At 38.9% G+C, this 23,862-nt stretch overlaps 1 protein-coding gene and 1 pseudogene across 3 annotated transcripts in view; one reads left to right on the top strand and one right to left on the bottom strand.

Annotated features, from left to right (window-relative positions):
* The window catches only part of DENND5B (DENN domain containing 5B), a 212,082-nt gene that overhangs the window by 34,985 nt on the left and 153,235 nt on the right, over positions 1-23,862 (top strand). The window lies entirely within an intron of this gene.
* On the bottom strand, positions 20,108-23,273 carry LOC137201760 (RNA-binding protein 25-like; annotated as a pseudogene).

Below are 23,862 nucleotides of genomic sequence, written 5' to 3'. Positions count from 1 at the left end.
CTTTTTGATGATAACCATTCTGACAGGTGTGAGGTGATATTTCATTGTGGTTTTTGTTTGTGTTTCCCTGAGGATTAATGATGTTGAGCATCTTTTCATGTACCTGCTGGCCATCTGTGTGTCTTTGGGAAAATGTCAATTCAGATCTTCTCCCCATTTTTAAATTGGATTGTTTGGGGTTTTGTTTTGGTTTTGTTTTTTTTTTGGCTACTGTAAGAGTTCTTTATATATTTTGGCTATTAACCCCTTACCAGATACATGATTTGCAAATATTTTCTCCCATTCAGTAGCTTGCCTTTTCATTTTGTTGGTGGTTTCCTTTCCTGTGCAGAAGCTTTTTAGTATGATATAGTCCCACTTATTTATTTTTGTTGCTTTTTCTCTTGGTGTAAGATTCAAAAAATCATCGCCAAGACCTATGTCAAGGAGCTTACTGCCTGTATTTTCTTTTGGGAGATTTATGGTTTCAGATCTAACATTCAAGTCTTTAATCCATTTGAGTTAATTTTTGTGTATGGTGTAAGATAGTGGTTGAATTTCATTCTTTTGCATGTGGCTGTCCAGTTTTCCCATCATGATTTGTTGAAGAGACTGTCCTTTCCCCATTGTATGTTCTTGGCTCCTTTGTTGTAAATTAATTGACCATTTATGTGTGGGTTTGTTTCTGCATGCTCTACTCTGTTTCATTGATCTATGTGTCTGTTTTTGTGCCAGTCACATACTATTTTAATTACTATAGCTTTGTAATATAGTTTGAAATCAGGGAGTGTGATGCCTCCAGCTTTGTTCTTCTTTCTCAAGATTCTTTCCCTCTTTGTTCTTCTTTCTCTTCTTCTTTCTCTTTGTTCTTTCTTTCTCAGGTTTTTTTGTGGTTCCTTACAAATTTTGGGATTATTTGTTGTTTCTTTGAAAAATGTCATTGGAGTTTTGATAGGGATTGCACTGAATTTGTAGATTGCGTTGGGTAGTAATCACATTTGAACAATCTTGATTCTTCCAGTCCATGAGCGTGGAATATTTTTCCATTTATTTGTGTCATCAATTTTTTTTTCATTAATGTCTTAAAGTTTTTGATATCCAAGTCTTTCTCTTCCTTGGTTAAATTTATTCCTAAATATTTATTCTTTTTGATGCAGTTGTAAACGGTATTGTTTTCTTTATTTCCCTCTCTGATAGTTTGTTATTAGTGTACAGAATTGCAACAGATTTTTATGTATTGATTTCATATCCTACGACTTTACTGAATTTATTATTTCTAACAGAATTTTGATAGCTTCTTCAGGGATTTCTATACATACCTACTTCTTTTTTTTTTTTTCCTACTTCTTTTTTTAAGAAGAAACTTTTCCACTATTTAGGAATGTCTTCAATGGTCAAATATGACTTTCTTCTGTTAGCTCCCTGTTTTACATGGGAAGAAAACCCTTGTATATATTTTTAAAGAGGTTATAGCAGTTTTTATTCATACCAACTGCTGAGATTTTACCTAGTTGAGTGATAGATTAAGATTTTAAAATCAGAGTGGGGTCAGTCTTTTCATTTTTGTAGGTTAACATTGTGAAGGCAGTGTTAAAAAAAAGTAGGGGCTGTTTGTGTCACAAATTTGTATGATACAGATTTTAATGTTTGTCTGATCTTCCTTTGGTTTCTCTTCTTTTAGCTTTGGCTTCTTTGTCTGCTCTGGTCTTGCAAGATGAAGAAACATAATGGCTTTATTGGGGTCAGTGCTTCTCAGAAACCTGGCTGGCTTTATTGGTCAATAGGACCCATTTGCCACCTTTTAAACAAAGGAATTGAAGGCCTCGCAGGCTACCCATCTGTCTTAGGAAGCTTTGTGTAGCTAACGTGTAAAAAGAAGTTTTACTTAGAGGCAGAAGGAAACCTTTTCTACATAAGTATTTAGAATCTGTGAAAAAAAGTTTCTAGGTGAATACTTAAAGTGGCTTTCAGTTTTGTGCTATATTAAAGTCACCTGATTTTGTTCCCATGTGTTAGGAAGAGATGAGTTGGACAGAATTGGAGGTCTTGTCACTGAAGTAAATTGAAGTTATTGCAAATCGGCCTTTTTAGAGTAGAAAGGACTTAGTTGCTTTTATCTATTATTGTCATTCATTTTACTTCTCTTGTAAAATTGCTGTCATTATGTAAATCATATACAACTATAAGCTATTTATTTCTTTAAAATTAAATTTGTTGGGGTTCCCTGGTGGCGCAGCAGTTAAGAATCCGCCTGCCAGTGCCGGGGACACGGGTTCAAGCCTTGCTCTGGGAAGATCCCACATGCCATGGAGCAACTAACTCCGTGCGCCACAACTACTGAGCCCACGTGTCACAACTACTGAAGCCCACACACCTAGAGTCCGTGCTCCACAACAATAGAAGCCACCGCAATGAGAAGCCCGCGCACCTCAATGAAGAGTAGCCCCCGCTCGCTGCAACTAGAGAAAGCCCGCGTGCAGTATCGAAGACCCAACACAGCCAAAAATAAATAAAAATAAATAAATTTTAAAAAATTAAATTTGTCCTTTAGGGAGTAATTCTGTAGTATAAAATGTGTAAATTCTTTACTGTAGGTACTTAATTTGCCATTTTTATTTACCGGTTAGACTTTTGGGCACTAATGAGATGGCGCTGGCCACATGTATTAACATTATTTCTAAGCTTATCTTTCTGCTCTCCAGACTTGAAGCTACTTGAGGGAAGCAGTTTAGCATAACAGTTAAGTACATGAGTCCTGGAGTTTAAAGTGCCTGAGATTAAACCCCAGCTCTGAGACTTGCTAATTTTGCCTCTTAAATTTTCTAAGCTTTAGTTTATCATCTCTAAAACAAGGATGTTTAACTCATAAAATTGTTGGATTAATAAATGAGATAATATGCAGTGTCTGGCATACAATTAACAATAAATATAATCTATTATTCACCTTTATAACCCCTGAGCATCTAGTACAGTGCCAGAATGTGTACTCATTATCAATATAATTGATAAATATGCTTAAAATAAAAGCAAATGCTCATGTGTTTGATATTTGTTCCTCATTTTGACTATAGTCACTACACTCAAGGCCATATCAGCTCCTATCACAGGCCTGACAAATATTAGGTACTCAATACATGTTTGAATAAATTGTTGATTATTCACTTGTCCTTGAAATGACAAGTTTTTCTGTTTGGCACTTCATGTTATGCTAAACTGATTGGAGCTTTAGGTGTCCTTTTTGAAAACTGAAACTATGAATTCAGGAAGTTAGATGTTGGCTAGTCAGATTTCAAAATGATGATGAGGTTTTTTTTGTTTTTTGTTTCTAAAGCTGAGCATCTCAGGTAAGAGACAAACTGTTACAGGTATACGGAGCAGAAATTATTTAATTTATTTGCATGTACCTGGCATTGAGATATATTTCCTTGCTGTTTCTCTTTTGCCATGTGTAGGTAAGGAAATGGTTTGCTATGCTTTAAATTGTGTTTGTTTGTTTTCCCCATGAGCCTCTTACATTAGTGTATACCAGATATATATTTGTGACTCAGATAGGGCCTCTGTGTATAGATCCTTTTTGGTAGCAGAACTCCTCTTTTCTTTGTCCTTTGCACATAGAGTTCTTCAAGTCTCTAAACATGACTAGGGTCTTGATGAAGGGTTCCAGCTAATCTCCTGTTCCATTTTCTCATGGGAATATACTCCCTCTAGTACTAGTACTTTCTTCCACAGTCTTTGCAAGGTGAGATGAGTTCACTGAGGGTGAATTTCTTCCTCCCTGCTTCCCTTCTTTCCTTCCTTCTGCTATATTAAGTAGAGTGGACAGGGTAGGCCTCACTGAGAAGTGATCTTTGAACAAAGACTTGAAGGAAGTAAGGGAGTTAACCGAGTGAATGTTTGGGATAAATGCCTTCCAGGCTAAGAGAACAGGAAAAGCAAAGGCCCTCAGTGGGGTTCTGGTGGTTGTCTTGTGACTTCAGGGAACCTTAAGGGGCCTGGAGAAATGAACAGTGGGAAGAATAACAGGAGGGGAGGGCAGAAGGGTCGCACATGAGGTCAGATCATGAAGGGCTTTGTATCATTGAAAGGGCTTTGGTTTTAACTCTAAGAGAGATGGGCAGCCATGGCAGGGTTTGAGTAGAGGAGAGACCTCTGACTTAGTTTTAAAAGGATCATTCTGGCAGCTGTATAAAGACGAAACTGTAGGGGTATTAGGGTAGAAGCAGGAAGATCTGTGAGGAAGCCTGCAGTAATCTAGGCAAGAGATGGTGGCAGCTCAGAACATATGGTGAGATATGGTTAGTTTCTAGATATATTTGGAAGATTGAAGCAATAGGATTTCATTACCAAATCATGGGATGTGAGAGAAGGATAGGAATCAAGAACAGTTCCAAAGGTTTTGACTTGAGCAACTTGAAAAATGGAGTTGATGTCAGCTTAAATGGGGAAGACTGGGGGTTGCATTGGTTGGAGGGATGGCAGTGCAGATCAGGAATTTATTTTTGGACATGCTGAGTTTGAAATGCTTATTAGATATCTTGGTCAAGTATGTGGTTAAATGTATGAGTTTCAAGTTAGAAAAGGCTGAGCTGGAATTATAAATTATGCATGTATTTAAATCCTTGAGCCTGGATAACATTACCCAAGGAGAGAACTGTAGATAGAGAAGAGGAAAAGTGCCAACGAGAGCTCATGGACACTCTAGCATTAATTCTGTATCTAGTAAGCACATTTAAAACATTTTTAGGGAAAAATTATGAGTATTTTTTTAATATATATATTTAAAATTTTTATTTATTTATTTTTGGCTGCATTGGGTCCTCGTTGCTGTGCGCAGGCTTTCTCTAGTTGCGGCGAGCGGGGGCTACTCTTCGTTGCAGTGCGCGGGCTTCTCATTGCGGTGCCTTCTCTTGTTCCGGAGCACAGGCACTAGGCGTGCAGGCTTCAGTAGTTGTGGAGCACGGGCTTTAGGTGTGTGGGCTTCAGTAGTTGTGGCACGCAGGCTCAGTAGTTGTAGCTTGCGGGCTCTAGAGCGCAGGCTCAGTAGTTGTGACTCATGGGCTTAGTTGCTCCGTGGCATGTGGGATCTTCCTGGACCAGGGCTCGAACCCGTGTCCCCTGCATGGGAGGCAGATTCTTAACCACTGTGCCACCAGGGAAGTCCCGTGAGTATTTTTTTTAAAGGATAGAATAGTAAAGGATAGTGGCTGCACTCAGAGTATCTCTTTTCTTTTCCCTCTTTTTCCTTCTCTTAGAAAATTCTTAAAATTTTTCCTTTGGTAGTAAGCTCAAGGTCAGAGTGAAGATACAGCTCACCCTTTTCCTGGTGGATTAACATCTTTTGATTGTGTTCCTTTAACTGTTTCAGTGATGTTCTAAAATCTTTGATTGAACTTCAAGTATATAATTGCTAAACAGATAGTAATAAATGCTTACTTTTCCATCACACTTTCATTAAGCTGAACAATGAAACAAAATATAGGCAGAATATCTTCACTGGTATAATTGATATATTAATATTATAAATTTTGAAAATGACTAGCTGCTGGACATAGTAGGGTTTAAATTTTTTTCTTGTGATTTTATTCCTTGCTTGAGATAATGCCAAAATATTTGTGATTTGGCAACTTGGTGTGTTTAAGCAGTGTATCATAATGAATGATAGAAAGTAGCTGATCTAGCTGATGGAAAATTCTTACTGATAGTTTCAATTAGTTGAATGGAGCCGATTCTGAACTATAATGTGGCTTAGGAGACCATGTCCTTCTTTCTTCTCTCTTCCATTCTGTGTCCCAGTTCTTGAGCTTGTCTCTGAATTTGTTGAGGAAAAGTAATTTATGGAGAGTAGCTTGATGTGCCATCAGTTCATTTCCTCTACTAATGGAAGGGTTCAACTAAAATAGGTTAGAGACTGATTATTTTCCCTTCCCTCAGTAATAAGGATTATCTGTCAGTACTAGGATGGTAGAAAATTTGCTTTTCATTTTTCACCTGTTATTAAAACTTCTGTTCTAAATAACGTATTTACCACTGAATGAAGGTGTATCTGGTGATTGAATGACTGATATTTGGAAGGACAAGTATACTTTTTTTTCTCCACACAGATAATGCTTCAACAATGCTGATTAAGTTGGCAGTTAAGAGTCTTAAATCACTCCTAATGAGGGATGAAATTGTGTCAGTTGCATTTGTTAATAGAAATCAATATCAAACTATATTCATGAGGTTTCTAGTTTGAACAACCACAGAGTTTCAAATACTAAAATAAACCTTCAATTGCCAAATGGATGCGTAGTCAATTCTTAGATTGATTAGATTGATTGGTTTTTTGGGCTTTACTACTGTAATTAAGCCAGTCCTTTACGGGAGGGAAACAAAGGGGAGTTGATTTAGAGTACTGTGCAAAATGTGTTTCTCTACATCAGTATGGGTATTTTTCTTGTTTTATTCATGGAGTAATGAGTTCAAAGAAGTTTTAGTAAAATGCCCAATTTTATTTGCGAAGTCAGAATAAACCTTGAAAATAAAAGCTTGTGATACTTGGGTGCAAACTAAAAGACTAGGGTAGGGAGTTATTTGGATCTTGCATCTAAAATTTAGAAGTTCTAGAGAATAGTTTCTGTTTGACCTTGGACATCTATAAGTCTCCATAGATCAAAGGTTTGGTTTTCTTATTTTGCTGTTCCTTCAGCTTCACTGCGGTAATCTTTTTTGTAATATTTATTCAATTATTTATTTGGCTGCACTGGGTCTCAGTTGTGGCATCTTCGTTGTGGCATGCAGGATCTTTTAGTTGTGGCATGTGGACTCTTAATTGCGGCATGCATGTGGGATCTAGTTCCCTGACCAGGGATGGAACCTGGACCCCCTGCATTGGGAGCACAGAGTCTTAACCACTGGCCCACCAGGGAAGTCCCCTCACTGCAGTAATCTTTGTGAAGTGATATCATTGCAATTGCTTTTTGTTCCAAGCCCAGGAAAAAGAAAAAAAGGAGGGACAGGGAAGTTTTGACCCATATTGATACATCATATATGAAGAAATTTAGAACTGCCCTCTATGAGGAATTACTGAAAATAACAGTAAAACTCTGTGATATACTTCCATGTAACTTCAGAATGGGCTCAGTGTCTGAGGATGGCCAAAGCTAGATTATCATGATAGTGAGCTGCTGAGACTAGTCTGTGTGGCTGGTTTTGTTTCGGGGGGAGGGGGGTGGTAGACTTAAGAGCACCTTCCCGTGCTATGCTTCTGCTGTGGTTAAAGTGGTGAGCTTCTCTGTGGTGTAACAGGTTGCTCACTGTTGCCACCCTTCAGCTCTTTTACTCATTTCTCCTCTTCCCTATTCTCCAAAAGACCTGAAGTGTAGTAGGCAGGTGGGGAGGGCTTTTTGCTTTTATTATTTTTTTTCCATTGTTAAGCTTCCTTATTCACTCTAAGCCTTGAATTTGTACTTCTACTTTTTGCCTTTTAAACAAAATGCATATAATTGTATTTTTAAACTGATTGTAAATATATTATACATGATTTTATAGAAAATTCAAGCAGTACAGGGAAATATAAAGGAAGTAAAAATGAACAGCAGCCCAACTGTTGAGAGGTAACTACTGATATATTTTATTGGACATCATACTTCTCTCTATAGGTGAAGATACAACATATAATAAGTAATTTATTTGTTTATTTAATAGTAACTTTAATATATGACTTAAATGTTTTATTTAATATATTTTCATAATCATAATATGATTTCATTATATAAAACACTATCTTAATCTTTTCAAACTGAATAATATATTTTGGAGGTGATTTCATTTTAGAGCTGCATTATCCTTTTAAGAATAGAATATCATGTACTTTATGATGCACTTATTTATTTACATATTGTCTTCCGATAAGTTCTTGGGTTATTTTGAATTTTTTATTTATAAACAGTATTGCACAAAACTCCCTAGTAGGAAAACCTTTGCACACATTTTAAATTATTTCTTTAGGTCATATTCCTAAGGGGGAAGCTACTGGATCCAGTGGCATATATATTTTATTTTTTAATGCATATTGCCAAACTGCCCTCCATAAGGGCTGTACCGGTTTACTCTACCAGTATTCTTTTTTTGCGGTACGTGGACCTCTCACTGTTGTGGCTTCTCCCGTTGCGGAGCACAGGCTTCGGATACGCAGGCTCAGCGGCCATGGCTCACAGGCCCAGCCGCTCCGCGGCATGTGGGACCTTCCCAGACCGGGGCACGAACCCGTGTCCCCTGCATCGGCAGGAGGACTCTCAACCACTGCGCCACCAGGGAAGCCCTCTACCAGTATTCTTGAAGAAATATTACTGGTTTTGACATTTTTAAAAAATCCTCCATTATTTATTTTGTTAAGAAAAGACACTCCAGTGAAAATTTCAGAATCTCTTTATTCTATAGGAAATAGCTTTCTTACTAGTGTCCTGCAAAAGCCTCTGGAATTTCCAGGTGTTGTAAAGTTCTCTTTTGAAAATTGAGTGTCCTCTTCCAGAAACCCATGTGACAGAAATTTCTTTTTCTAAAAAAATACATAGGGACTTCCCTCGTGGTACAGTGGTTAAGAATCCACCTAAAGATGCAGGGGACACGGGTTTGGGCCCTGGTCTGGGAAGATCCAACATGCTGTGGAGCAACTAACTCCTTGCGCCACAACTACAGAGCCTGTGCTCTAGAGCCCGTGAGCCACAACTACTGAGCCCACATGACACAACTACTGAAGCCTGTGTGCCTAGAGCCTGTGCTCTGCAACAAGAGAAGCCACCACAATGAGAAGCCCGCGCACCACAATGAAGAAGAGCCCCTGCTCGCCACAACTAGAGAAAGCCCGCACGCAGCAACAAAGAACCAACGCAGCCAAAATAAAAATAAATTAAAAAAAATACATAGGTACTATAATTAAAGTAACATTTGCCTTTTAAAATAATTTTTAAAATCTTAGGTTTTATTCACAACTTTAAAAATTATAATTTCTTTTCTTACAATTAAGAAAAAAAGACAATGCCTTTTTAGTGTAACAAGGAGACTTGGTTATCACTGCTGATGTGAGTAGATGGTACATTTTAACTCATTTCTGAACTTTCTTACTGAAGCCATAATTAGAAAATGAGTTTGGCTTTCAGTACTGTGCTTATTGATCCTATGCTGAAAGGCCCAAGTTTTCATTTGCACGCAGTAATATATTCTCTGTGTAAGGAAACTATAGTACTCACCATTGAAAAAATACCTAGCCATAAATTAATTAAATTGGTCCCCTTGAGGGCACTCTTGCTGAAAAGGTCCATCCTTTTACCCAAAGAAGGAAAAGGTTTGATTAATTTACAGATTCTGCTCCAGCATATTATATATTATTTGGGAAAATATCAGGCTCTCATGAATTTAAAAAAATTATCCTATGGGAAATTCACTTACCTGTTTATTGAATTAGTTTCCAGAAGGATATGAAAGCCTCAGGTCTTGTGATGGGAGGCAGGTTTGTTGAGAGACAGCGTGTCATGTAAGGAAAAAACCTGGTCTCAGAGTCAGATATCCTGGGTTTTACTCCTGTTGGGAGACTCACTTGACCTCTCTCGGCCTCAGTTTTCTCAACTGAGCAGAGTTGGTTCAGCCGCGCTTCGCGGAGCTGAATGAGCATGTCAGTCACTGGGAGGCAGAGTCTGGTTCAGGAGGTCTGGGCTGGGCCTGAGGTTCTGCATTTTGAACAAGCTCCTGGGTAGTAGCAATGCTGCTGGCCCAAATATCACAATTTGAATAGCAAGGAAATAGATGATATCTTTTTCTTCTAGCTCCAAAAGACTAATTCTAACTTAAGCTGTAGTAGACATTGTTTAAAATCTTAACATTTTAAATAAATATTTTTTTGGCCACACCAAAAAATATATTTTTTGGCCACACCTTGTGGGACCACATCCCACATGTGAGATCTTAATTCCCCGACCAGGGATCAGACCCGCACTCCTTGCAGTGGAAGCATGGAGTCTTAACCCCTGGACTGCCAGGGAAGTTTCCATTTTAAATATTTTTAATACTATTAGGTTTAAGTGAAAGAAGACAAGTGTCTTTACAACTTTTAAGTTTGATAGCAAGAGACTTTCTTCTGATCATGTCCAAGATTTGTTTTAAAGTATTCCACTCCCTCCCTTAAAAAAGTTGGGGGGGAATAGATAAAACAAGAATAACAAAATATTGGTAATTGTTGAAGCTGGATGATGGGTACATAGAGGTTAATTATACTTTTTCCTTATTCTCTGTCCTTAGGTGAAAGTTTGAAAATGTATTTTAAACAAAGAAAAGTAAAACACAAACAAAACTAAATGTGAATTTGCCAGGATCACAGACTGATGATATATATACATATCTATATCTGTTTAGCTTTAGGCACCATTTCTCAGTACTAACTTGCCTAATAGGAAGCAATGTGGCAGTGACCTGAGAGAGTCTTTGAAGGAAAAAAGCACAATGGCTAATGAAGCACATTTGCTGGAAGGAGATAAACTCAGAGCTGCCATTCTCCATGTGCCAATCTTAGGCTGTTTGTTTCTGTTAAACATTGCAGATGTGTCTCTGCCAACTAAACTTGAATGTGTTAATGTGATATTTTTGGAAATTCACTTTGCAAACTGTGAACTCAACATAGATTTTGGTTGCTGTTGTTGAATGTATCAATCAGATATCGCCATTTTTTTTAATAGGACAAAGATACTTAAATTAGTGTACAGGAAATACACATTCAACAATGTTTTCTGCTATTCCAGGGGCTTTTAGATGTGGGGTTATAATGTTGCTTTTATTATTTTTATTTATTTATTTATTTTGTATAAACAAGGTTTAAAAAAATTTTTTTAAATAAACTTATTTATTTATTTTTGGCTGCACTGGGTCTTCGTTGCTGTGCGTGGGCTTTCTCTAGTTGTGGCTAGCGGGGGCTACTCTTCACTGCGGTGCGTGGGCTTCTCATTGCGGTGGCTTCTCATTGCGGAGCACAGGCTCTAGGTGCACAGGCTTCAGTAGTTGTGGCACGTGGGCTCAGTAGTTGTGGCTCGCAGGCTTAGTTGCTCCATGGCCTGTGGGATCTTCCCGGACCAGGACTCACACCCGTGTCCCGTGCATTGGCAGGTGGATTCTTAACCACTGCACCACCATGGAAGCCCAATGTTGCTTTTAAATCTAGAGTGATTTTACACTCTGAGCAGAAAATCCTGATTCCCACTAAATATGTATTTTTGAGGGAGGAGTTGAAAACAAAATGGAGAAAGATTATAAGAGAGCTTTGTTTTGGTAAGGTTTCGGGAAAACGATCAGAAAATAGTTATAGGATGACAACCTGTTTAGGAAATAACATTTTGATATGGGATAAACAAATATACTCTAATATAAAGCTAACTATCTAGATTAGTTATTTTATAGGTCATATATATAGTTTATAATTTGAGAATAAATATTTAAAAAGCACAAATTAATGCTAAGTTAATAACAAAAACTAGAAAATAAAAAAAAAATATTTTAGAAGTGTAAACCCCAGCCACAGCGATTGTTAATATTTCATTGTATTTCCTTTCTGTTTTTAATGTGATTTTATATAGTTTTTCTCCTACCTTATATATCCTTTTATCCTGTTCTTTCACTGACTGTTGTAAAATATGCACTTTTCATTATTATTCAGTCTTTTATAAATATAACCTGAGTAAAGTAATTCTCTTTCAGGTCAGAGTGAAGACCTTCATGGTCCCCAAATGGGTAGCTTAGAAGTATCTTTCTGCTTTGATTTATTTTTAGGCTAGGTCTAGATTGTTTATTATGATGAGGGAAATGGGCATAGGAAGTCATTTTCTGTTGGAGAGATCAAGGCAGTTGCGGGGTCCATTCGATATTTGAGTTTTGAACTGAAAGAGATTCTTATATTCATCCTGGAAAGAATGTAATCCCAGGTTGAACAGAGCCACACTAGACCTTTAGTCCAGACCAGTGACAGCTCTGATGCCAGGATTCAGGACTTGGAAGGCTCTTCTTGGGGAAGTCACACTTCTGAATCAAACCCCAAAGTGAACCATTGGGTATAATTAGGATGTGATACAGGTATTTTTTGTCAGCCCAGGGAGTTCAAGCCTCAGCAAAGGACAAAACAAAATAAAAGATATGTATACACATACATGGATTAAGTGAGCTAATACAAATAAAGTGCTAAGAACAATTCTTACCACTTAGTTAGAATATAAATGTTAGGTATTGTGTAAATAATTGAGGAGACTTTAAGTCAGCTTTTATGTTTAATGTTAAAAGTAGTTACACACTTCAGGGCTTCCCTGGTGGCACAGTGGTTGAGAGTCCACCTGCCGATGCAGGGGACACGAGTTCGTGCCCCAGTCCGGGAAGATCCCACATGCCGCTGAGCGGCTGGGCCTGTGAGCCATGGCCACTGGGCCTGCGCGTCCGGAGCCTGTGCTCCGCAACGGGAGAGGCCACAACAGTGAGAGGCCTGCGTACTGCAAAAAAAAAAAAAAAAAAAAAGTAGTTACACACTTTTTAACAAGAAAGTATGAATTTCTTTGAATACTGAATAAACTGAACCAAGTTGAAAATAATGATTAAGGCTGTTTCTGCCTCTTCTTCTCTTTCATGTTTTACGCATTTTACTGAGGACCTTCCTCGGTTTTACCTATTTCTCTAATTTAAAAGCCTTTTTTAGATGCCTGAAGTAAAATGGGAGATAAATCTTGGCTGATTATTAGAAGCAGGGGGAATTAGCTAATCTCACTGGTAATTGAGAACAGGAATTTAAATGTAAGGTCTTAGGCGTCTGTTCCTTTAAGGTTTAAAGTTTTCAGAAGTAAATGTACTTGTTCTGTTAAGGAATTTCTTTGGAGCATGTTTTCATAAGAAAATTTTCATGGTGTCTAAACATGACTTGAACTTGACAGATTTCCCTTATCATCAGTGTACTTGCTTTTAAAGATGTGAAAGTGTGTATTCTATTTTTAAAATCCAATAAATTTTTAATTTTGACACATTCAGTTTGTGCTTCGATTTTCAGATCTCTAGCAATGTTAATTTTCAAGCCTGAAAGTTTAAACTATGTTGAGATCATGGATCCCATTGAAAATGTAATAAAATGTTTGAACCTTCTTTCTAGAAAAATGTATGTACATTCAAAATGTTGTATACAGTGTGAGATTTTTCACGAATATCCTGAAACGAAAATCCACATATTGTTTTTAAACTGTTGCACCTCCTAAGTTAAAAAACAAAACAAAATTAAATTAAATTAAAAAACAAGGTTCCTTCTACCGGGGGAAAAAAAACAAAACTGTTGCTCCTCCTTAGATATGTTACTAGTCTGTTTCCATTTAGTTAATGTCTCATTGTATTAAATTTCATTAAAATTGAACTACAGTGCTATAGTGTTTAGTTTGCATAACACAAAAGTTCTAGATTGTCTCTTTGGAAGCAATAATAAAATAGAGGAGGGGCGGGACTTCCCTGGTGGCACAGTGGATAAAAGACTCCGTGATCTCAATGCAGGGGCCCAGGTTCAATCCCTGGTCAGGGAACTAGATCCCACATGCATGCTGCAACTAAGAGTTGGCATGCCACAACTAAGAAGCCCATGTGCCACAACTAAGGAGCTGCCTGCTGTATCTAAGACCCGGTGCAACCAAATATATAAATAAATATTTTTAAAGAAAATAGAGGGGGCTTCCCTGGTGGCGCAGTGGTTGAGAGTCCGCCTGCCGATGCAGGGGATACGGGTTCGTGCCCCGGTCCGGGAAGATCCCACATGCCGCGGAGCGGCTGGGCCCGTGAGCCATGGCTGCTGAGCCTGCGCGTCCGGAGCCTCTGCTCCGCAACGGGAGAGGCCACAACAGTGAGAGGCCCGCGTACCGCAAAGAAAAAAAAAAAAAAAAAAAAGAATTAAAGAAAATAGAGGAAGGGCAGTTGTGCTAAATGGATTTTTTGGAGGGTGCAGAATTCAAAGCAATGACTACTGATAAGGCAAATATAGCTATCCCTGTTTTATATACTTTATATATTTGTATATACTTTGTGTTTTAAAAATGTAATATAAGAGATTCTTAATAAAAATTGTCATCATTTTGTGTTGGGCATTTTTTTTAAAAGGTATTCTCTTGAGTGATGGATGTTTTAATTCTTTTTGTAGGACTTGGAATGCTATATAGCAGTATATATTGTAAAATTTGGGGGAACCAGAAAATCTTTCAAGACATTTAAGTAGTCTGGGCTTCCTTCAGTGGATCAGTTTCCTTAAAGAAATGCTGATAGCTCCATCCAATCTTAGGATGACTGAGGTTATAAAATTTTCTTTGGTTCTTTTCTGCCCTGATGTGTACCACTTTGTGATTTTATAGGTTGCTGTAACTGTCTCCTTTGGTGATCTAGTCCAATATCATGACTTCAGTATAATCTTATATTAGCACTCTACTGATTAAATGTTAAATTTATATCTCTAGCTTAGAGTTTTCTCCTGAAATCCAGACTTTTATCTAACTGCTTTCTTAACATCTCCGTTTTGAATTAGTATCTCAGAAGTAGTATGTCCAAAACTGGAATTCTGTTATTTCCTATAAAAAGTATTCTTCCCCTTCTCAGTTGATGGTAGGTCAGTCTCAAAGCCTTGGAGTCATTCCTGATTCCTCTCTTTCTCTCACACTTCACACTCTGTTTAGTCTATCAGTAATTACTGCCTCAACCTTCAAAATACATCCAGACTCCAGCCACATCTCACCAACTCCACTGCTACCACCCTGGTTAGAGTTACTATCATCTTTTGCTTAGATTACAGCTTCTACAGTCTTCTGCTTCTTCCTTTGCCCCCTCTAGTGTATACTTAAAATTTTTTTTCCTGCACATTCTTATTTTGAAAAATATCAAATCTATAGAAGAGTTGAAAGAATAGTATAATAAAAACCCATAAACCCTTCCTGCTAGATTCACCTGTTGTTAACATTTTGCTACATTTGTAAGTTATCTAGTGAGTGTTCTCTCTCTATATATGTGTATTTGTTTTTGCTATACAATTTGAAAGAAAGTTACACGTTTTATGAAAGTTCATCTCTGATTCTTTCAATATATAACCCCTAAGAACAAGGATATTATCCTGTAACTGCAATCCTGTTATCACATCTAAGAAAATTAATGTTAATTCAGTATCATCTAATGTCTAAGAAACATCTTTTATACCTTTCCCTTCTGTAGTAGGCTGAATAATAGCCCTCTAAAATATCAGATCCTAATTCCTGGAACCTAAATGTTACCTTACTTGGAAAAAGTATTTTTGCAGTTGTGATTAAATTCACAATTTTGAGATGGAGAGATTATCCTATCCTAGATTATCCTGGTGGACTCTAAATGCTTTTCACATGTGTCCCTATAAGAGGGAGGCAGAGAGAGATTTCACACACACACACACACACACACACACACACACACACACACACGCATACACAGGAGGAAGGGATGTAAAGACAGAGGTAAATATTGCAGTGATACAGCCAACAAACCAAGGAATGCCAGCAGCCACCAGAAGCCAGGAGCAGATTTTCCTCTAGAGCCTCCAGAAGCAGCACAGCCCTGCCAACACCTTGCTTTCAGCCAGTGATACTGATTTCTGATATCTGGCCTTCAGAGCTGTGAGGCATTACATTTCTGTTTTATGTCACACAGTTTGTGATATTGTTATAGCAGCCATAGAAAACTAATATACACCCCTTTTAAGGATTTCAGTCGAGGTTCATTTTGCTTGGTCGTTACGGCTCTTTTAATTTAAAATAGTTCCCCTCACCCTTTTTTTTGTTTTTCATGACACTGACTGTTTTAAAGAGTTCAGGGCTGTTGCTTTGTAGAATGTCCCATATTCTGGAATTACCTTATTGTTTTCTCATGGTTAGGTTCAGGCTAAACATTTTTTGGCGAGAATACCACATAGGTGATGTTGAGTAAAGAGTATTTTTAATACAACTGCCAGAGCGATTCTTTTAAAACATTAAGTTGGGGCACAGTACTCTGTGCAGTCTCCAGTGGTCCCCATTCTGTTCAGAGGAAAAGCCAAAGCTCTCCTGTGGTCTGGTTCCTGAAACCTGCCTCACCTTCTCCCCTCCCACTCACCCCTCACTCTGTGCTGCCTTCTCACTGATTGTGGTACCGCTTCCTGAACAAGCTGGGCGCGCTCCAGTCTTGGAACCTTTGCTCTAGCTGCCCCGTTGCCTGGAATGCTCTTCCTCCAGGTATCCTTTGGCCTGCTCCCCCTCATGTCTTGCTCAGATGTCCTCTTCTCAGTGAGGCCTTTCCACACCACTATTTTAAAAAATCCATCTTTCCTTCCCTCCCCCACTTCCGATCTCCCAACACTGCTTTACTGTTGTGTTTTTCCGTAGCATTTATTACCTTCTCACACACCACATAACTTACTTATTAAAGTTATTATTTATTGTCTGCTTCTCCTACTTGAAATACAAGCACCACAAGGCAGAAATCTTTGTTTTTTGTTCACATATTCATCCCATGATCTTATGTTCATAGCAGGTACACAACATTTGTTGAATAAACGTGAACGAACTTTAGATGAGTATATCTAATTTTACGTTACTCCACAGTAGAGAGTCTGCTTTAAAAAAAATAATAAGCAAAACACTTTACTTTGAAATAACTTTATTTATTTAATATATTTATTTATTTATTTTTGGCTGTGTTGGGTCTTCATTGCTGTGTGTCAGCTTCTCATTGTGGTGGCTTCTCTTGTTGTGGAACACAGGCTCTAGGTGCCTGGGCTTCAGTAGTTGTGGCACATGGGCTCAGTTGTTGTGGCTCACGGGCTCTAGAGCGCAGGCTCAGTAGTTGTGGCGCATGGGCTTAGGTGCTCCGCGGCATGTGGGATCTTCCCTGACCAGGGCTTGAACCCGTGTCCCTTGCATTGGCAGATGGATTCTTAACCACTGCGCCACCAGGGAAGTCCTTGAAATAACTTTAGATTTGCAGAAGAGTTTCTAAGACACTACAGAGTTCCTGTATACCTTTTATCCACCTCTCCAGATGTTAACGTTCCACATAACCATGGTACATTTATCAAAACTAAGAAATTAACCATGGCATAATACTGCTAACTAAACTACAGACTCTATTTGGATTTCACTAATTTTTCCACTGCTCTTCTCTTTCTGTTCCTCTGCCCAATCCAGGATACCACACATTGCATTTGGTGGTGTCTCTTTAGTGTGCTCTAATCTGTGGAGAGACTGATTCAAAAAGACTGTAAATCTTTCCCAGGAATACTACCTTGTGTAAATTATTGTAAAACACTGCAACTCGTGCATTATTTGAGCAAGTGGCTATTTCAAGGGAAAGAAAGATGGTAAAACTCAGGAACACCAGAATATGTAGCCGTGGGGCATTGGTAAACTTCAGACAAGAAAATCATAGGATTTGACAGTATTTTCTGGTTTAGGTGCAGAGTATACCTATCTAGTCCATTTTCTTCTGCCATCAGAACTTCCCACCCCATCCATGCTATCACTTGAAGAGATGAATCCTAGAATAACACTTAACCATTTTTGACTTTTTAACAGGTAAATTTGACTCAATATGTTTAATTTCACTCATTATTTGCCTATGTTACTCTTTGAGGGTAATTAATTCTGTAGTACACTAAAGATACATTGAGTATCTGCTCTATGTAATGCACTGCCTTAGGTCTTGGGAAAGTGGATGCAAAGAAGAGTAAAAACTTTTTACTGTTCAGAAGCTTGTGCTCTAATATAGGTAACATATAACTAACAAACTATAATAACAACTATTTTGACAGTGTAGAGGAAATTATTAATTTTTGCTAGGAAAGGTAAGAAATGGGGGAGGATCATATTTGAACTTGCCCTTAAAGTACTCATAGAGCTTTTAACACAGTTTAATTGAGATGTAATTCACGTACCGTACACATACCAAACATACCATTTAAAGCAAACAATTCAGTGGCTTTTAGTATATTCACAGGGTTATGAAACCATAAGCACAGATCAACTTTAGAACATTTTCATTATCCTAGAAAGAAACCCCATATCTGTGTTGACTCCCTATTCTTCCTTCCTTTCAGCTCCTGGCAACTACAAATCTACTTTCTGTCTCTATAGATTTGCCTATTCTGCACAATCCATATAAATGAAATCATACAATATGTGTCTGACTTATCTCAGCATAATATTTTCAAAGTTCATCCATGTTATGGTACATATTAGTACTTCATTCCTTTGTATTGCCAAATATTCCATTGTACTGGAAGTATTATATTTTATTTTTCCATTCATCAGTCGATGGGTATCTGAGTGTTTCTACTTTTTGACTATTACGAATAATGCTGCTGTGAATATTCACGTACAGGATTTTGGGGGGACATATTTTCAATAGTTTTGGGTATTGAAATTGGGAGTGGAATTGCTGGGTTGAGGAACTGTCAGAATATTTTCTAAGGTACCGTTTTACATTCCTACCAGCAGTATATGAGGATTCCAATTTCTCCACATCCTAGCCAACACGTGTTCCTGTCTTCTGTTTTTTGGTTTTTTTTGGCTGCCCCACGCAGCTTGTGGGATTTTAGTTCCCTGACTAGGGACTGACCAGGGTCTTCAGAAGTGAGAGTGCAGAGTGTGGAGTCCTAACCACTGGGCCTCCAGGGAATTCCCTAGGGTTTTTTTTTTTTTTTTAAATTTTAGCCTAATCCTAGTGAATGTGAAGTGACATTGCATTGTGGTTTTGATTTGCATTTGCCAAATGACTAATGATGCTGAGCATCTTTTCATGTGCTTATCAGCCGTTTGTAGATCTTCTTTTGAGGCATAGAATTTTAATAGATAAAGAAAGGAAAAGGGAAGGGAGCACTTCAGCCTAACAGAACAGGGTCAAAGGCCTGAGAAATGGTGAAGAATCAGTAAAACTATAGAGTAGGGTCTCCAGAAGAAGGGAGTGAGAAAGGACACTAGAAAATTTTAGGGATGCTTGGGTCTCTTAAGTTTATTTTATTTATTTATTTTTTTTTTGTGGTACGCGGGCCTCTCACTGCTGTGGCCTCTCCCGTTGCGGAGCACAGGCTCCGGACGCACAGGCTCAGCGGCCACGGCCCACGGGCCCAGCCGCTCCGCGGCATGCGGGATCCCCCCGGACCGGGGCACGAACTCCTGTCCCCTGCATCGGCAGGCGGACTCTCAACCACCGCGCCACCAGGGAAGCCCTTAAGTTTATTTTTTGATGAGTCAAGTCACACTGTCCTCTGCTTCTCTTAAGCTTAACATTGCTCGAATTTGAAGGATATTCCTTCTTTTGTAAATGTCAGTGTGTTGTGGTTAGCGCATTTGATTGATTCATCCAACCTTAAATAAAGAATTATTGAGGGCTTACTTCATTGCAGGCGTTCCAGTCCTCACTTAGTAAGAGGGGTAGATCAGTGAGCAAAAACAGGCAAGGTCCTTGCTTTTCATGGAGCTTATTTTCTAGTGGGGGTGATTTTTTTACCAATAAAAAACTGCCTGTTAGAGGCTGCCTTTATCCAGCATTTCTGGGCTCGGTAAACAAATCCAGGTCTACTTTGTTCATGCTGTTGCTGATTTTGTTGGCTTGGGTCATAGCCCCTTTCAGCTTTCACCTTTTCAGACCTAAAGTTTAATCTTTAATCATCCCTTACACAGCAGCATCCTGAAATCCCTCTTGGCATCCTTGTTTCTCTTTTTGGGACTGTTACACTTGAAGTTTTTTCCACTGTCGTTTGTACCAATTAATCAAAAAGACTGAAGAACTATAAAGAAAAGTTACATGAATATTTTAAACATTTTCTCTTAAAACATACTATGTGTATTTCATAAATGTTTGTTTTAGGACCAAGGCTTTTCCTTTGAATAAGGATCTGCTGACTATAATTTTCTATGATGTCTCTTATTATAAAGCCCGCATATAATGAATCATCTGATTTTTAGTTTCCGTTTCTTTACAGTAGAGTGAGAATTTAAAGCCATTTCAAAGAAATCTGAGTGCAAAATCCTTCTAGATTTTTATGATTTTCCATTCCACTCTTTAGTATTTCTGTATCTAATTAGACAGCTTATTATTATTATTATTTGGGGGGAGTCATTTTAATATTTACAAGGAACAAATCAGCAGAACAAAATTATATCAGATAGGCTGTGTACAGTAGCTGCGGCTTATAAAACATACCAGTAATCTGTACCTGGTGAGTATAAAGAGAACCATGGTAGGATTCAGATGTCTTTACAGCCAAGGGAGTACACATGGCATTAACAAATTAGAGGACAAAAAAAATTCACATTTTCTACATTAAAAAAAAAATTACAGATCTCACAAATGTCTGTGAAGACAAAAAAAAAAATTTAAAGTTCTTTGAAGGGTGGGAAAGAAGAAATCTGAAATGGAACTCTAAATGTAAAAAGAATTTTACTTCACAAGACCAATTTTCTTGGCTTCTGTTTCATATATCAGTAATCTCCACATCTTGACTATAAAAACTTCTGCTTCTTCATCAAGTACCATGGCAACATCATCTAAAATGCTCTGAGGTGAACTATGAGCCATAACCTTAGAACAAACAAAATCAACTCATGTAGCTTCTTCTCCACCTATGTATTCTATGATTTTTTTTATTAATCCATGGTCTAATTTGTCGTTCCATCAACATAGAATCCACAATAGACCAATCCAGGGGATAAGCAAAGAGCTCAGGTTTGGCTGTAGGGATTTTTTTTTTTTTTTTTTTCCCGGTACGCGGGCCTCTCACTGTTGTGGCCTCTCCCGTTGCGGAGCACAGGCTCCGGACGCGCAGGCTCAGCGGCCGTGGCTCACGGGCCCAGCCGCTCCGCGGCATGTGGGATCTTCCCGGACCGGGGCACGAACCCATGTCCCCTGCATCGGCAGGCGGACTCTCAACCACTGCGCCACCAGGGAAGCCCATTGCTGTAGGGATTTTTTCAATGAGACTCTTAATGTGTTTGCGCTTTTTTTTCAGTGTTCACAGTGCCTTTGGCAGCATTTTTATTGTCTTCACCATAATCCAAGGGAACCAGTTTCCTTTTTCGGGGTACATCATCACTGTCTTCATTCTCAAATTTGTTAAAGACACTATCTACAGGTAGTTTCTTTCTCTTCACAGAATTAGGCTGACCAGGACTATTGGAAGCACCCAGTTTAAGACTCAGTCTTATTTTTGGCCTATGCTCCTCAGGTTGTTGTTGATCTGGTGAATTTTCATAAGGGATAATAATACCACAGGGAGACTCATCTCCAGGAGTGTTGGGAGTTGCATTGCCACTGGCAGAGGAAACAGATGGGGCAGAACTGATGTACCTCAGAGTTGGTTTGAGACAGGACTTTTGCTCTGGCTCTTCTTCCTCTTCCATGGGTTCCTCTCGTTTTTCTTCTTTTTCTTGCTTTTCTTCTTCCTCTTCCTCTGATTCTGGTTCTTGCTTTATTTGTGGTTGTCTGTGCATCTCAGCCTCTTGTTCCATCCTCTGGAGCTCTGCATCTGGATCCAGGTGCCCTTCGGCCAAAAGGCGCTGCCTGATTTCCTCTAGCTCTTCCTTCTCTCTCTTCCTATCCCATTCATCTACTTCCATTTCCTTTTCCCTATCACGCAACCTTTTCTGAAGAGCGCTTCCTCTATAATATTTGGGATCATCTCTATCATCATCATAATCTTCTAAGAATTCTTTTAGTCGTTTAGCTTCTTTTGCCATTTCTCTTCTTCTTTCTTCTTCTCTTTCAGCCTCTTTCTCATACTCCTGGGTTTTCTTTCGTTCTCTGATCTTCCAATTCTTAAGGTGCTCTTGATAAGCAGCCTCTTTCTCTCGGAGCTTTCTTTCAAGTTTTCTTCGTTCATATGCATCTTCTTCATCCTCTTCTCGGTCCCGCTTCTTGTCTTTTTCTCTCGCGCGCTCCCGTTCCCTTTCTCGCTCTCGTTCTCTTCCTTGTTCCCGTTCTCTCTCTCTCTCTCTCTCTTTACCTCTCCCGTTCCCTTTCACGATCTCTGCTCTTTTCTCTTGATCGACTGCGATCCTTATTCTGATCTGAACTCCTTTCTCGATCACGGTCCCGATCTCTCTCTCGATCCCGATCTCGATCTCTCTCTTTTGTCCGGTCACGATCCCTATCCCATTCTTGTTCTCGCTCCCGTTCCTTCTCCTTTTCTCGTTCGCGTTCTCTTTCCCTTTCTCGTTCCCGTTCTCGCCTTTCTCGTTCCCTTTCACACTCCCTCTCTCTTTCTCTCTGTTCTTTCTCAATTTCCTGTCTTTCTTTTTCCTTTTTGCCTTTCTCTTCTTCCAGTTTCTTGTGTGTCTCTGAATTTGCTGATCTCTCAGGATATCAGGTCTCTTTTGTCTTCTTCCATTTCTATAGCATTTATATCCTGCTTAGTGATGAGTGGATAAGGGATCAGTGGGGCCACTGGAAATCTGCGAAAAATGTCCTCCTTCTTTTCCTTCTTCTTCTTCCTGGGGTGAGAGTCAGATTCTTGCGAGGGGGCATTGAGCTCACTGGAGTATTCCCGTATTAAAACTTCAATGGCCCCTTTGATCATCTGATCTCTTCTCTTTGTGTCTTCATCTAAGGCTTCTTTGTCATCATTAGTGACGGTTTCTGGCCTGGCATTCCCATTAGAAGCTTTCTTCTTTGCTTTCCATTCATCCAATTGTGCCTTTGTCTTTGCATCAACTTTAACAAGTAGCTTCTTCTCTCCAATCTGCAGGTCATGCAATAACCTGAGTGCATGGAGGGTTGATTCAGGCTCCTTATACTCACAGAATCCAAAGGCTTGAAGTTTTCCAGATGTGCCTTGTACTCTCTTCCAGCTCAAAACCAAGCGACATTTAGCAAGGAGCTGTCTTATAAGCATGTCTGAGGCTTTTTCAGAGATGTTGCCAACGAAAACTGTAGTAGTGGGACCACAGTTTTCATCATTTTCTTTAGCCTTCAAGCCTGGATGATCCTTCCGTGCTCCCAAATGTTTTCCAACCATGGACACAGTGGGTACTAAGACAGTTGGAGCAGGAGCCATAATGCTCATTGGTACAGGAATCATTGGAGTCCCTGGAGGTACAGGTGGTGGAAAGCCAGGAAACTGTGGGGGTGGGATCCCTGGTGGGAGGGCTGGGATTCCCATGGGAGGGCGATTCAAATGAGGGGGGAAAGACATTCTTACCACAGTGGTCCGCCGCTGAGGAAATTGTACTGTCTTCGCGGCCTTCTGGGCTCCAGGTTATGAGGGGGTTCCACCAGCTCGAGATTTCTGCACGCCGCTAGCCGGGAGACTAGTGCCAAAGCACCTACTCTCACAGGCCGCCTTATTATTTTTTTAGCAGCTTGCCTATGTACGTATTCAGCTTCATTTTCATAGAAATTATGAGTCTTTTCACAATCATATTTCATAATTTACTTAATAATTAAATTATGAATTCAGTATCATGTGAAACTGGATAAACATGTTGGGAATGGCTGTGGCAAACAAATTCAAGTACAAGATGTGGAAGTGCTACTGGCTATGAGCACTTTTGGCCTACTGTGGACATCAGCCGTTATGTTTTTACAGAAGAAACAGTGTTAGTTCAATCCAAGCTATTGGTTAAGGAGAAATTGCTTAGGACAGCTGCTTCTGTATATTGCAAGTTAAGTACTCTTCCACTGCTTTCTCCTAGCACTCTATATAGACCTCTTTTATAACTTAATTCACTGCTTATAATCGTCTACTTGTTTGTCTTCCTTATGGGATTTCATAGTCTTTGAGGGCAGAGGTATACTCTCTTGTTGTTACATTCATAGTTCCTAGTATATTCTTGGCATGTAATCACTTAATTCACTTTAAAAAAAAAA

Source organism: Pseudorca crassidens, chromosome 11 (genome assembly GCF_039906515.1).
Source record: "Pseudorca crassidens isolate mPseCra1 chromosome 11, mPseCra1.hap1, whole genome shotgun sequence".
Lineage (NCBI taxonomy): Eukaryota > Metazoa > Chordata > Mammalia > Artiodactyla > Delphinidae > Pseudorca > Pseudorca crassidens.
This window is presented reverse-complemented; position numbering and strand designations above follow the sequence as displayed.